The sequence below is a fragment of the Saimiri boliviensis genome, chromosome 2 (assembly GCF_048565385.1).
Source record: "Saimiri boliviensis isolate mSaiBol1 chromosome 2, mSaiBol1.pri, whole genome shotgun sequence".
NCBI classification, from domain to species: domain Eukaryota; kingdom Metazoa; phylum Chordata; class Mammalia; order Primates; family Cebidae; genus Saimiri; species Saimiri boliviensis.
The window spans coordinates 9,579,712-9,595,061 of NC_133450.1; the positions used below are offsets into that span (position 1 = coordinate 9,579,712).

General features: G+C 42.4%; 2 pseudogenes; both read right to left on the reverse strand.

The window, feature by feature from the left end:
- Positions 1 to 5,926: 5,926 nt before the first annotated feature.
- LOC101032201 (26S proteasome regulatory subunit 4 pseudogene) lies at positions 5,927 to 8,241 on the reverse strand (annotated as a pseudogene).
- Positions 8,242 to 13,599: 5,358 nt separating this feature from the next.
- On the reverse strand, positions 13,600 to 15,222 carry LOC101032526 (anamorsin pseudogene; annotated as a pseudogene).
- Between the last annotated feature and the right edge of the window lie 128 nt (positions 15,223 to 15,350).

Sequence of the window (15,350 nt, forward strand, 5' to 3'; positions counted from 1 at the left end):
ATAAACACTTTTTCAAGTGCCAGGATTATGTTTATCTTTTGGCATTCTAGACATCTCTCTAAACTGTGCGGAAGTCTTGGAAAGGTCTGTAAGTATCTGCTGAGTGCCTATTGTGAGCTCAGTACCACTGTGAGGCTGCGAAGAGTACGGAGGCATGAATCTGTAGGAATCAGTAAGCTGTCCCTACAATCTTGCCAGCGAGATAAGATGCACATAAGAACAATCAGGAGATGTGAATGGCAGTGAACCACAAGTGACCCCAACACAGGCAGAGGAAGATGAGAGCAATCTGCCAACAGTCAGGACAGCCACAGCTCCTTGAAGGCATCGAAATGTACACTGGGCAGGGAAAGAGACAGGTTTTAAGTAGCCAGATGGAGGGAAGGGAGAATGTCTTAGCTGAGGGAAATTGCATTAGCCTGGGTTGCTGCAGGGAGGTAGATGGCATTCAAGGTGGAAAGATGAGGTTATTCCACATAATAGAAACCTTCCGTTCAGACGGCTGGGACACAGTGAGGTGTCTGGGGCTACACCTGGTCTTAGAGGCAGGGACCTGAAAAAGGAGGACAAATCTGGCGGTATCTATGAGGCAGAGCTGGGGCAACTTCAGGAGAGGAAACAACAGAGAAAAGCCTTCTTTACCAACCCAGGCATTGGTGGAAAAGAGTTTGGGTTAAGAAGGTCTGGGTACTTCAGGAGGCTGAGGCGAGCGGATCATGAAGTCATGAGCATAAGACCAGCCTGACCAACTTGGTGAAATCCCTTCTCTACCAAAAATATAAAAATTAGCCGGCGTGGTGGCAGGCTCCTGTAATCTCAGCTACTCAGGAGACTGAGGCAGGAGAATCGTTTGAACCTGGGAAGCAGAGGTTGCAGTGAGCTGAGATCACGCCCTTGCACTCTAGCCTGGGCAACAAGAGCAAAACTCCATTAAAAAAGAAAGAGAGAGAAGAAGAAGAAGGAAGAGGAGGAGGAGGAGGAAGATGAGGAGGAGGAGGAGGAGGAGGAGGAGGAGGAGGAGGAGGAGGGAAAGAGACAGAGAAAGAGAGAAAGGGAAAGGAAGGGGATGGAAAGGGGACAGGAAGGGAGGGAGGGAAGGGGAGGGGAGGGGAGGGGAGGGGAGGGGAGGGGAGGGGAGGGGAGGGGAGGGGAGGGGAGGGGGTCTGGCAGTGGGAACCTAAAAGGAAAATGCAAAGTCTGGTTTGAAGGAAGGATAGACAGGTTTTGGAACTTTTATGTCCCTTGCATTCAAACCCTAGTGGCAAACTCTATTCTAAGGTAATTCGGTGTTTCCTGATTCTGACATAAACGTACAAAGTTGAAAGTTCTTTCTTCCTTTCACTGTTATCTCCACTCTGTTATCCTAAATGCAGAAATAATAGTTGATTGGTGGGTAAATAGAATTTTTCAGCTTATTTTTTCATTCTTGAAAATATTCCAGAACAAATGCAAATCAAAAGTACATATTTGGAAAGTTCACCTTTGAACATATTGTGCTTAATGCTGCTCACCTGCAACATTTACAGCCAATTCTATTAGGTCCAATATTTTTATTTCAGACTGGAACTGTCCCACACGTAAGCCACTACTGAGTCCTTGAAATGTGGCCCGTCCAAACTGAGATTTGCTGAAAGCGAAATATATACACTGGATTTCAAAGACTTAGTAGGATAAGGAATATAAAATATCTCTTTAATCATTTTATACTCATTACTTATTGAAATAATAGTATTTTAGGTATACTGAATAAAATATAAATATTAAAATTAGTTTTACCTATTTTCTTTTTACTTAACGTGACTACTAGAAGATATAATATTATATATGGGCTCACATTTGCAGCTCACATTATATTTCTGTTAGAGAGCACTATTTTAAATGCCACATTATGGGCCAGGCGTGGTAACACACCTGTAATCCCAGCACTTTGGGCAGCCGAGGCAGGTGGATCACTTGAGGTAAGGAATTTGAGACCAGCCTGGCCAACATGGTGAAATGCCCTCTTTACTAAAAATACAAAAATTAGCCACGTGTGGTGGTGCACACCTGTAATCACAACTACTCGGGAGGCTGAGGCAGGAGAAGTGCTTGAACCTGGGAAGAGGAGGTTGCAGTGAGCCAAGATCGTGCCACTGCATTCCAGTCTGGGTGACAGAGTAAGATTCTGTCTCAAAAAAAAAAAAAAAAAAAAAGTTCAAGATGAAATTGGGGTGGGAAAAAAATGAACAAAATTTGGGTGAAGAAAACAAAATTTTTTTAAAAGGCATGTATGTCTAGAAATATTATGTTATGGAGATGCCCATATTGCAGGTAATGACATTAACAGGTAGAAAGGTTTCTCATGCCCAGTGAAATGAAAAATTGTTCCATACATTTCTATTTTCTTCCCAGGCTGAATCTGTGACTTAGTGATAAATCATACGAATATCTTGGAGCACATGTTATATTATCTGCTTTCAAGAACAGTCGTTTGTATGATTATGGTTTCTTTTCCCATAGGGGAGGGAATACAAAAGAAAATTTAAAAATTCCCATTTAATGGCCGGGCGCGGTGGCTCAAGCCTGTAATCCCAGCACTTTGGGAGGCCGAGGCGGGTGGATCACGAGGTCAAGAGATCGAGACCATCCTGGTCAACATGGTGAAACTCTGTCTCTACTAAAAATACAAAAAAATCAACTGGGCATGGTGGTGCATGCCTGTAATCCCAGCTACTCAGGAGGCTGAGGCAGGAGAATTGCCTGAACCCAGGAGGCGGAGGTTGCGGTGAGCCGAGATCGCGCCATTGCACTCCAGCCTGGGTAACAAGAGCGAAACTCTGTCTCAAAAAAAAAAAAAAAAAAATTCCCATTTATTAAAAAGTTTTAATAATACATATTTCACATTATTGTTAACACATGATAAATTAATGTGCCTGCATCATTTTTGCATTAATTTATAAAATCTAAATACAGCTAGCAGTAGGCCCTCACTGAACAGGTGTATTTTGTTGTTGCAGTTGTTTAATTAGGTCTCTCCAGTGTTTCTTATCTACAGCAGTCTCCTTGCTACTGCTGTTGCTGCTTTTCATGACATTGACTTGTTGAAGATTCCAGGTCAATTCCTCGTTAAATATTCCGCATGGCATTCTTTGACTTGTCTCACTATTCCCTGAATTCCTGGAAGGTGGAGATCCGGTCTAGAGGAGCTTGCTTACACTCAGGCCATACATTTTAGTAAAAATTCTTTGTAGGTGATGTTATATGCTTAATATTACATCATATTAGGAAGCATACATATCAAGTTTTTTCTGATTCATGATGCTGAGTTTGATTACTTGCTTAAGGTGGTAATTGCCAGATTTCTTTATTGCAAAGGTATGTTTCCATTTGCAGTTAATGAATAATCTGGATGATTCAAATAATCATGTGAATATTTGATTCCCTAGTAATTGTTCACTTAATGGCTGTAACATCCATTGCCAATCCCAGCAGGATCCCAGCTGGAACCAAAATTATTTCATTAGAGGTTGTAAAACGGTGACTTTAAAAGTCTGTCATTCTTTTTACATCTGCTAGCTACTAGCACTCTTCCATAAAGAACTGCCTTTTTCTCTCAATCAATTGAATTGTTACTTATGCAATATTTACAAGTAATTATGGTCATTATTCATTTTGACGCTCAAATTTTCCCAGATGTGATGAGTGTCATTTAGACATGGCCTGCCATTCTTTGAGCACTTCCTTGCTTTCTTGTACAGCGAAATGCTCACCTTGTACTTTCTCCGTCCCATGTTGGGCCCCCTTTAGTGAAGAAAGATATTTAGAAGCCAAGATCCGGGCACAAGGTATGCTTGGTGCTACTTGGGTCTCTCAATGAACAATTTTTAATTGAGATATGATTCACGTATAAAATTCATCCTAAAATGTACAATTCAAAATGCAAATCAAAACTGCAATGATATATCATTTAATACCCATTAGGATGGCTATGATAAACAACAATATCAGAAAATTCGTGTTGATGAGGATGTGGAGAAGGAACCCTTCTGCACTGTTGGTAGGAATGTAAAATGGTATACTTGCTATGGAAAACGGTGGGCAGTTCTCTAAAAATTTAAAAATAAAATCCTCATATGATCCAGCAATGCCACCTCTGGGTGCATATCCAAAAGAACTGAAAGCAAAGACTTGAACAGATATTTGTACATCGATGTTCATAGCAGCATTATTCACAATAGTCAAAAAGTGAAAGCAACCCAAGTATCCATGATGGATAAATGGTTAAACAAAATGGGGCATCTGTGTACAATGGAATATTATTCAGCCATAAAAAGGAAGGAAATTCTAACACATGCTACAACATGAACGAACCTTATAGAGATTATGCTAAGTGAAATAAGCAAGTCACAAAGGGCAAATGCTGTATTATTTTAGGCACCTCATATAAGATATATATATCTTATATGAGGTGCCTAAAATAATAAATTCATAGATTTAAGGTGCTTGCCAGGAGATGCAGGGAGAGAGAGATGGGAAGTTACGGTTTAAGGGGCACAAACTTCCAGTTTGGGAAGATGAAAAACTTCTGCAGGTGGCTGGTTATGATGCTTGCATAACCTATGAATGTTCTTAATGCCACTGAACTGTACACTTGAAATGGTTAATATTTTGATGGTTAATGGTACGTTTTAGGTTATGTATATTTTACCACAATTTTTTAAATGTTCAGTTAACAGAGTTGTATAACCGTCATCACCATCCAATTTGAGAACGTTTTTATTTCCCCCGAAAGAAACCCCATGTCCATTAGCAACCACTCCATTTCCTCCCATCCTGAGCCCTAGGCAACCACAAATCTTTCTGTCTCTGCAGATTTGCCTATTCTTGACATTTCACATAAATGAAATAAAATATGTGGCCCTGTGTCTTTCCCTTAGCATAATGCTTTCAAGGATCATCTATGTCATTGCATGTATCAGTATTGCATTTCTTTTCATGGCCAAATAGTATTTCATTGTCTAGATATACCACATTTTGTTTGTTAATTCATTAGTTGGGGATATGTGTGTTAGTTTCCATGTTTTAACTATTATGAATAATGCTGCTATGAACATTAGTGTACACATTTTTGTGTGAGCACATATTTACAATTTTTTTGTAAACATGAAAATGGATCTACCTAAGAATAGAATTGCTGGGTTATAATGATGACTCTATGTTTAACTTTTTGAGGAACTGCCAAGTAGTTTTCCACAGCGGCGGCATATTTTACATTCCCTCCAATATAGGAGGGTTTCAAGAGAAGAGTTTCTAATGTTGTTCTTTTCTAAACTTCTAAAAGATCATATAACCTGGTTTAAATGATAAAGACTTTGTCTGGTATTGTTTTGCAAATGTATACTAAAATACACTGGGAATGCCACACACTTGAACTCTTTTACTTAGAAACTATATATAGTACAAGCTCTGCTATCTATAATCCAGACGCTTTTCCTACTCAACCTCTGGCCTTCTGATCCCTGGCAGACTGACAGGTAGGGCGGGATGATTTCCAGCCGGACCCAGCGTGCTGAGCTGGGTGGACCGGCAGCGCTCAGCATCCTTCCCGCCCCTCCTCCGCAATGCAGAGCAGCGGGAACTACACTTCCCAGGATGCCCCCTTCCAGCTGGAGTTTGCCTTGGGAGGATCCTGGGGGACGTTTGGAAGGGAAAAGGGAAGGGGATCCATTATTCTCCGGAGGGGGTGACCGCCAGATGCTGAACAGATGTGAGAGTCGCTGAGGTGCCCCAGCGAGCTCTCAGGAGCCGCTCGAGTCAGGCTGACACCTTCATCTCCGCTGTCACCGTCGCAGCAGCTGCCCCGCGCCGCTCCCCGCCCTGCCAGCCGCCCGGTGAGCCCAGCGCGGGGTGCACGGGGCCCGCCACGGCCGCAGCGCGGAGCCGCCTGTCCTCCCGAGCAGCCGGTGACACACACACACACGCACACACACACACGCGCGCGCGCGCGCGCACACACACACACACACACACACACGCACATCACTTTGACTTACCAAAGCATTTTTGGTATATGTTAAAAAAAAAAAAAGATCTAACTTAAGTTTTCCCCAAAATAACTAGTTGCTTGAGTGCAATTTGGACAAATCCTACTACCTTCATGTAATTATATTTTTAGATGCTCAGTGTGGCTCTGTGCGTGTGTGTGTGTGTGAAAGAGCACGCTTTATTGGGAAGCAGACTGCTGCACAGTGACTGACAGACGAAGACCACCCAGTGGGCACTTACACATCATACTCCAAAGACACAGGATGTTTTGCTAATAAAAACCAACAGGAACAGGGATTCCTCTGGGCAATTCCTCCAACCTCATTCCTTTCAGGGTTGGAGAACGCTCCCATTTTCCTGATGGCGGCTGTGGTTCACTAGAGACAGAGCCCCTCAGGGGTGCCTTCCTGTTTCTTGCAAAGAACATTTTCTTTAGATTTTTTGAAGTCTTCGTTTGTTACTTTCATTCTACATTCTCTTAAGGCCATCAGACCAGCTTCTGTACAGATTGCCTTGATGTCAGCCCCAGAGAGGTCATCTTTAGCCATGACCAAGTCGTCCAGGGTTACATCATTGGCCAGTGTCATCCTGCTTGTGTGAATCTGAAAGATGCGCTTCTTAGTCTTTCCATCAGGCAGGGGGAATTCGATCGTCCTGTCAAAGCGGCCTGGTCTGATAAGTGCTGGATCCAAAGTTTCTGTTCAGTTTGTGGCCAGGATAACTTTCGCATCTCCCCTAGGATCAAATCCATCCAACTGGTTCAACAGTTCCAACGTCGTTCGCTGAATTTCTCTCTCACCACCAGAATTTGAGTCATATCTTTTTGTCCCAATGGCATCAATTTCATCAATAAACACGATGGACGGTGCATGTTCTTCAGCAGCTCAAAACAGTTCCCGTACGAGTTTGGGCCCGTCACCTAGGTACTTCTGAATACGTTCAGAGCCAACCACTCTCAAGAAAGTGGCTGAGGTTTGGTTTGCTACTGCTTTGGCTAACAAGGTTTTACCTGTGCCAGGTGGACCATAGAGAATGACCCCCTTAGGAGGCTTTATATCCATCTCTTCATAATATTCAGGGTGGGTGAGAGGAAGCTCCACAGATTCCTTAATTTCCTGAATTTGGTTGTCCAAGCCCCCCGTATTGGCACAGGTCTCCTGGAGGACCTTTTCCACCTTCATCACTGTGCCCAGGGGATCTGTGTCATCCATCAGCACCCCTATCACGGCATTCACCTTGTGGTTGAGCAGGACTGGGCAGCCAGGTTCCAGCAGGTCCTTGTCTACAAATGACAGAATGCTGACATAGCGTTCTGAGCCCACGGATGGAGATACGGTGGCATGTTTGTCATCGATGATCTCTTTCAAGGTTCCTACTGACATCGGGGTGCCCCTCAGATCATCCACTTTTGATCTTTCCTCCTCTTGCTCCTCTAATGGTTCCATTTGTTCCTGATTTCTAATGAATTCTTCCTCCATGAGAAGGTAGTCTTTAATTCTCTCTAACTTCAGTAATTGTAACCGGCACTGAGTGTGAGGTGTCACCGATGGCAATTTGCTGGCAGCATCTGGTCCCTTTGCTTTCTTCTTCTTTTTCCTCACTCTAGCTGGTGCCGGTGGTTCATATTTCTTTTTCTTGTCCTTGCCATCCTTCTTGCCACCTCCAGGACCATGACCACCACTCTGACTTTGACCCATCTTGCCTTGGCCACTCAAGCTCAGTGTGGCTCTTTTTAATAACTAAGACATACTGGTTGAAATAGTTCAAAACCTCAGTAAAACATAATGTGGGAATCTCATTCCCTAGAGATAACCAGTGCTGAGGCTTTAGCACATTTTAAAGTTTTTCACTTTTTAAAATGAGATATAGTTTACAAAAACGATATGCATAGATTTTATGTACAATTTGATTAATTTTGTCAAATATATATAACCACTCAATCAAGATATAAAACATGTCCAGGCGTGGTGGCTCATGCCTGTAATCCCAGCACTTTGGGAGGCCAAGCCAAGAGGACACCTGATGTTAAAAGTTCGAGACCAGCCTGACCAACATGGAGAAACCTCATCTCTATTAAAAATACAAAATTAGCCAGGCACAGTAACACATGCCTGTAATCCCAGCTACCTAGGAGGCTGAGGCAGGAGAATTGCTTGAACCCTGGAGGCAGAGGTTGCAGTGAGCCAAGATAGCACCACTGCACTCCAGCTTGGGCAACAGAGCAAGACTCTTGTCTCAAAAAAAAAAAAAAAAAAAAAAAAAAAAAAAAAAAAAAAAGATATAAAGCATTTCTGCACCCAGAAATTTTCCTCCAATCCTTTTTAGTCAATCTCCATTCCCCGAAAGCAACAACTATTCTATTCTAATTTCAATAACTATAGTTTAGTTTTGACTGTCCTTGAATTTCATGTCAATAGTATCTTAAGTATAAACTCACCTGTGTCTGACTTCTTTCATGCAACACAACACTTCTGAGATTCATCCATGTTGTTCTGTGTGTTAGCAGCTCATTCCTGTTTATTGCTGAAGGGTGTTCACACTGTATGGACAAACTACAATTTATTTATCCATTCGCTTGTTAATGGACATTTGGGTTCTTTCCAGTTTGAAGGTATGTTGAATAAAACTGCTAAGAACACACAGGTCCTTTCGTAGACGTGTCTAGAAGTGAAATTTCTGGCTCCTAGGGGAGGTGTAACTTTAATTTTATGAGAAATGGACACACAATTTTCCAAAGTGGGATAGCTGCTCCCCTTCCTCACAAACACATGGTATTATTGTGTGTGTTTGTGTGTTGACAACAGTTAATAAAATTTTGGCGTGATCACATATTTAGAGAAAGTTGCAAGTAAAACACAAGGAACTTTCTTTTCTGAACATTTTAGAATCAACTGCCAACCTGATGCTGCATTTTCCTCTAATTCTTTAGTGTGCATTTCATACCAACAAGATGTTCTCCTACTTAATCACATGCAACCACCAATTAGGAAATTATTGGTGCATACAACCATCCAATTCTCAGACCCTAGGCAAGCTTTTTTTAAATTTAAATTTTATTTTATTTTAGAGACAGGATCTTGCCATGTTGCCGAGGCTGGTCTTGAACTTCTGGGCTCAAGTGATCCTCTTGCCTCAGCCTCCCAAAGTGCTGGGATTACATGTGTGAGCCACCATGCTCAGCCTCAAACTTTAACAATTATCCCAATAATATTCTTCCTAGTAAAAGGATGATTCAGTAATTACATGCTGCAGTTAGTTGTCAAATTTCTTCAGTCTCCACCAAGCTGGAACTGTTCTCAAATTTCCTTGACTTTCATGACCTTGCTACTTCTGAAGTTTACAGGCCAATTATATTGTAGAACAGCCCCAAATCAGGGTTTATCTAATGTTTCTTCATAATTACATTCAGATTATGCAGCTTTGTCAAGACTATCATAGAAGGCACGTCACTTTCATTTGCCCCTTTTCGAATGGTGTTCACTGATCACTTGAAGAAGGTGGTGTCTACAAGTCTTCTCTACTGAAAAGTTACTGTTTTCGCTTTGTAAGTAGTACTTTTGCATAGAGGTACTCTGAGATTAGGTAACTAGTTGCTTTCCAGACAAACTTTTAATTTGTTCATTTATTAATATATATCTGCATAAACTTGTGGTTTCCTATATTCTTTGGTGGGTTATAATCTATCATTTAATACTCAAATTGTACTAAATTTGCCTCTGTAAACTGACTTCTGTGTCCTTTTGACACACATGTTCCCATCATTCTTGGAACAACCTATTCCTTTCTGGAACAAGTATATCCAGAATCCCCTATTCTTTTTCTCCCCCTACCTGGAATCAGCCATTTCTCCAAGGAAACCTAGTTTCTTTTAGCGGAAACTTGTATCTAGGAACCAAAATTTAGGCACTTGATGTGCTCAATTTTATGGCACGTTACTGCTTCCAGGGCCTCTCTCAGGTCAGAGCTAGAGAATATATGGACACACACACACACATCTGTATTTATTTCTATATCTATGTGTATTGAAAACCATGAGTGTACACCAATATTTGTTCTTTTTTTATTTTTATTTTTAGTAGAGACAGGGTCTTGCCATGTTGCCCAGGCTGGTCTTGAACTCCTGGGCTCAAGAGATTTGCCCATCTCCGCCTCCCAGAGTGCTGGTATAACAGGTGTGAACCACCACGCCCAGTCTATGCCGATACTTCTAAATCCAATCCAACACCATAGAGTTCACTTTAGTTTTTCCCCTTTCTGCATCCAAGGCTGGAAGATGACCTGAGGTCAGGAATTCAAGACCAGCCAGGCCAACATTGTGAAACCCCGACTCTGCTAAAAGCATAAAAATTAGCCGGATGTGATGGCACATGCCTGTAATCCCAGCTACTTGGCAGGTTGAGGTAGAACAATTGCTTGCATCCAGGAGGCAGAGGTTGCAGTGAACCAAGATCACGCCACTGCACTCCATCCTGGGCAACAGAGTGAGTCTCTGTCTCAAAAAATAAAAAAATTAAAAAAAAAAAAAGATTTTCAATGTAAACAATCATGTCTGACATAAAGACAGTCTTGCTTCATTCTTTTTCAATCTGCATACCAATTTCTTTTTCCTGTCTTACCACACTGGCTAAGACTTTCAACATAATGTCAAACACTAGTGATGAAATTGCATATTCTTGCCTTTTCCTAATTTTAGGGAAATATCATTCTAGCTCTGTCACCCATGCTGGAGTACAGTGGCACAATCTCAGCTCACTGCACTCTCTACCTCCTAGTCTCAAACAATTCTCTCACCTCGGGCTCCCACCACTTGGCTAATTTTTTGAATTTTTTTTTGTAGAGACAGGGTCTCACGATGTTGCCCAGGATGGTATATTTTATTTTCTACTTATGTTGTAAACTCTGCAAATATTTGTTATGAATGTTGTTTTAACAGTGAATCATCTGCCAGGCACAGTGGCTCATACCTATAATCCCAGCACTTTGGGAGGCCAGGGCAGATAGATCACCTGAAGTCAGGAGTTCAAGACCAGCCTGGCCAACATGGTAAAACCCTGGCTTTACCAGAAATACAAAAATTAGCCAGGTGTGGTGGCAGGTGCCTATAATCCCAGCTGCTATGGAGGCTGAAGCAGGAGAATCACTCGAACCCAGGAGGTGGAGATTACAGTGAACCAAGATCATGCCACTGCACTCCAGGGTGGGTGGCAGAGTGAGACTTCAGCTCAAAAAAAAAAAAAAAAAAGGAAAAAAAAAAGTGAATGGTTTTCTTTCATATTTACTCAGCATGATGACATGGGATCATTTTCCTTTGACCTGATAAATTACTTTAGGATTTCTTATCATGTTAATCTACCAGGTATGCAACTTCACAGTTCCTATCTGTCTGAAGACATTTTTCTCACTTTCATATTTGAAGTTTTTCTTGGTGGAGGGTAACAGAATTCTAGGTTGACAGGGTTTTGTTTAGCTTTGTATTTCTTTCAGCATTTTAAAGCTGTTATTCTATTGTCTTCCGCTGTCCACAGATTTTTGTGAAGAGATTGGTTATCATCTTTATTGTTGTTCCTCAAGAGAAACTGTATCGCTTTTTTCTCCAGCTGCTTTTTTTTTTTTTTTTTTTTTTGACAGACTCTTGCTCTATCGCCCAGGCTGGAGAGCAGTGGCACGATCTTGGTTCACTGCAACCTCTGCCTCTTGGGTACAAGCAATTCTCCTGCCTCAGCCTCCCAAGTAGCTGGGATTACAGGCACTGTCACCACAATCAGCTAATTTTTGTATTTTTAGTAGAGACAGCATTTTACCATGTTGGCCAGGCTGGTATCAAACTCCTGACTTCAGGTGATCCACCCGCCTCCGCCTCCCAAAGTGCTGGGATTACAGCATGAGCCACTGAGCCCAGTCTCGGCTGCTTTTAAGATTTTCTTTTTGGGCCAGGTGTGGTGGCTCATGTGTGTAATCCTAGAACTTTGGGAGGCCAAATAGGACGGATCACTTGAGTTCAGGAGTTCGAGACCAGCCTGGCCAACACGACGAAATCCCATCTCTACTAAGAATTAAAAAAATTGGTATAGTCCCAACTACTCAGGCAGCTGAAGCACAAGAATCACTTGAACCCGGGAGGTGGAGGTTGCAGTGAGCCAAGATCATGCCACTGCACTCCAGCCTGGGCAAAAGAGCAAGACTTTGTATTAAAAAAAAAAAGAGATTTTCTTTTCTTTCTTTCTTTCTTTCTTTCTTTTTTTTTTTTTTTTGAGACAGAGTTTCGCTCTTGTTACCCAGGCTGGAGTGCAATGGCGTGATCTCGGCTCACCGCAACCTCTGCCTCCTGGGTTCAGGCAATTCTCCTGCCTCAGCCTCCTGAGTAGCTGGGATTACAGGCACGCACCACCATGCCCAGCTAATTTTTGTATTTTTAGTAGAGACGGGGTTTCACCATGATGACCAGGTTGGTCTCGATCTCTTGACCTCGTGATCCGCCCGCCTCGGCCTCCCAAAGTGCTGGGATTACAGGCTTGAGCCACCGCGCCCGGTGAGATTTTCTTTTTATCTTAAGTTTTCAGAAGTTTTATTGTGCTGTGATTAGGTGTGCTTTTATTATCCTGCATGAAGCTTTTTGTGAAGCGATTTGAGTCTGTGAACTTTATCTTTTATTAGATTAGAAAAACTCTCAGCCATTACTTTTCAAGTATTACTTACATCCGGCCAGGCACAGGGGCTCACAGCTGTAATACCAGCACTTTGGGAGGCCAAGATGGGCAAATCACCTGAGGCCAGGAGTTCAAGACCAGCCTGGCTAACATGGTCTGTCTCTATTAAAAAAAAAAAAAAAGAAAGTCGTACTTACATCCTTCCTCTTTCTCTTCTCTTTCTAAATGCTAATTACACGTTAGACCTTTGCATATGCCCCACATCTCTCTCTTTGTTCTTTTTTTTTCCATTATGTTTTTTCCTTCTATGTTCCATTTGAATATTTTCTATGACTGTTTTTGAAATTAGACTGGTGCTGTAACCATTCAAATAGTTCTTAATTTCAGATATTTCAACTTGCATTTCTAAAATGTCCATTTGATTCCTATTGATAGATTCAAATTACCAAAGTGCTTCATCTTTTCATTCATGTTATCCATCTTTCCCTCTAATTTTCTAAACATACTAATGATCATTCTTTTGAAATCTTTGTTCACTAACTCTTGTATTTGAATCATCTCTGGGTCTGCTGCTTTTATCATTTTATCTCATGATTTTTGTTTCTTCCTTTTTCTTTTTTTGTTGCATGTTCAGTGATTTTGTGTCTGTGTGTGTGCTGGCTATAGTAACTGATACAGTGGATGGGCTCTAGATTATATTCTTCTCTGAATGTTGAATCTTGTTCTAGCAGCATCTATTTAAATTTAGCCCTCATATGCCCAAATTGACACATCTCTTATCTGAGAAGTTTCCACTGCCCTTATTAGGTTTAAAATTTGATCATGATCATAGTGTAGTCTCTCAAAGTGCTCTAGAAATTGTCAGTGGTTTACATGAAGTGGCCGTGGGTCACCGGAGCACCCTGAAACTGTATCAAAGTTGTACATATTTCCAAACATTTTTATTTTATTTATTTACTTATTTTCAAGATATGCAGCAAGTTTAAAACCTGAAGGTTAGCAGAAACGACAACAAGACCCAAATGCAATGCTACAGTAAAATGGGGCTGGGGGTGGAAGGGGGCAGAGGGACACTGGATATCATCATGGCAACTAGTGAATGACTCCTCTGATGCCCTGAGATCATGAGACCCTTGACCATGTCACAAAGAATGGAATAAATTAACAACTCTGGAAGACAAGTAAGTGATTAGACTAGGGGTCGGGACCTGGAGCTTTATCACAATAGTGATGCTCAAGGATGTCTGGGCTCAAGAGTATTCTGGTCAGCATTTTAACATCCAGAGAAGGGCTTCTTCAGGACACACTCCCTTCTCTTAACTGAAGGTGAAGAAACCCAGCCCATTCTGGGTAACTGGGCCCCGTAATACCTTGGTCTTTCTTTTGATGCACAGCAGCACTACATACCACTGTGCCCCCCAGCCAGCTTCACTATGTCTGCTAAGCACCCACTTTGCAAATGGATCTCAAACAGAGAACAAATCCAGAGAAGGTGGGAGGAGCCACAGTGGTGGGATTTAAGAAACAGGAATTGGCCAGAGGAGCAGATGTGTCCTATGTTGGGTCCCTTGTAGACATCATGAAGATTGCTATCACTCAGAAGCACCTTTTCCCCAGGTCTGAAGGCTGACATCCCAAGGTAGGGGCAGCTGGCACAGCGGCAAGTATCACCCAGGTGGCCATTTCCACAAGCCGACGTGGCTTGGGAACTCGTCTGTCTCCTTGACTTCTGTTTTTCTAGTTCTCCAGCGAGGCCACGGTTGCAGCTCTGGCAGGTCTTCCTCTTTTTACCTTCCCCACAAGAAGCAGCCGGCAGAGAAGCCACATCTGGCTTCTTCAAATCTTCTGGATCCAGCAGCTCATCTGAGTCAATGAGATCCATGCTATCATTCTCCATATCATTGTCTGAGAGGGTCCACAGCTTGGCAGCAGCAGGGTACCCAGCAAGCTTCACTGAAGGAGATGACTACTTGGTAATGGAAAGCTTAAGCTGATGAGAAGAACCCACTTCAAAGTCCGGTTTTATGCCTGTGATCTCAACAAGCAGCAGGCTGTCACTTTCATAACCCAGGTGTTCTTGAACAGACTGTTACCCCCTCAGGGATTAAGGGCTCCCACCGCAGCTCTTTCGTTTCCACAAGACCAGAGGGAGTCAGGGCTGAACACAGCTTAGATGTTGTCTTCACTTTGCTGTTGTTATCTGCAGCTGTCTCTACTGGTTCTTTCAGAAAAAGACATCCACCAAGCTGAAGGATGCAGGCAATTTCAGCCAAAATCTCAGCACTGCGCAGAGTAGTGCTTCCCAGGACTAAACCTGACAATATGATATCAAAGCTGGATTATTTGTGGGCAGAATGCAACAGCTGGTTGATGTTTTCCACAGACACGCAGCCCTCATTGCCAGTTAACATTTGAAGCTTATCCACCAGATCTTTCAGAGCCTCCACTGGGATGACTTATCTCAGACCGCTGACACAGACTGGCCAGCGGAGATCAAAATCTGCCATTCCTGCAGTGCAGGACCGATGGACCTCAAACCTGCTGCCTGGGCTCACCTTCAGCTTCTCCTCAGCGGTCGACCCCACACAAACATCTTTAAAATGAAAAGGCACTCTTGTGTTCTCCTCCCTCTGTGCACTTTGCTGTTGGTGTAACAAGGCATCTGAATATTTTTGTTTC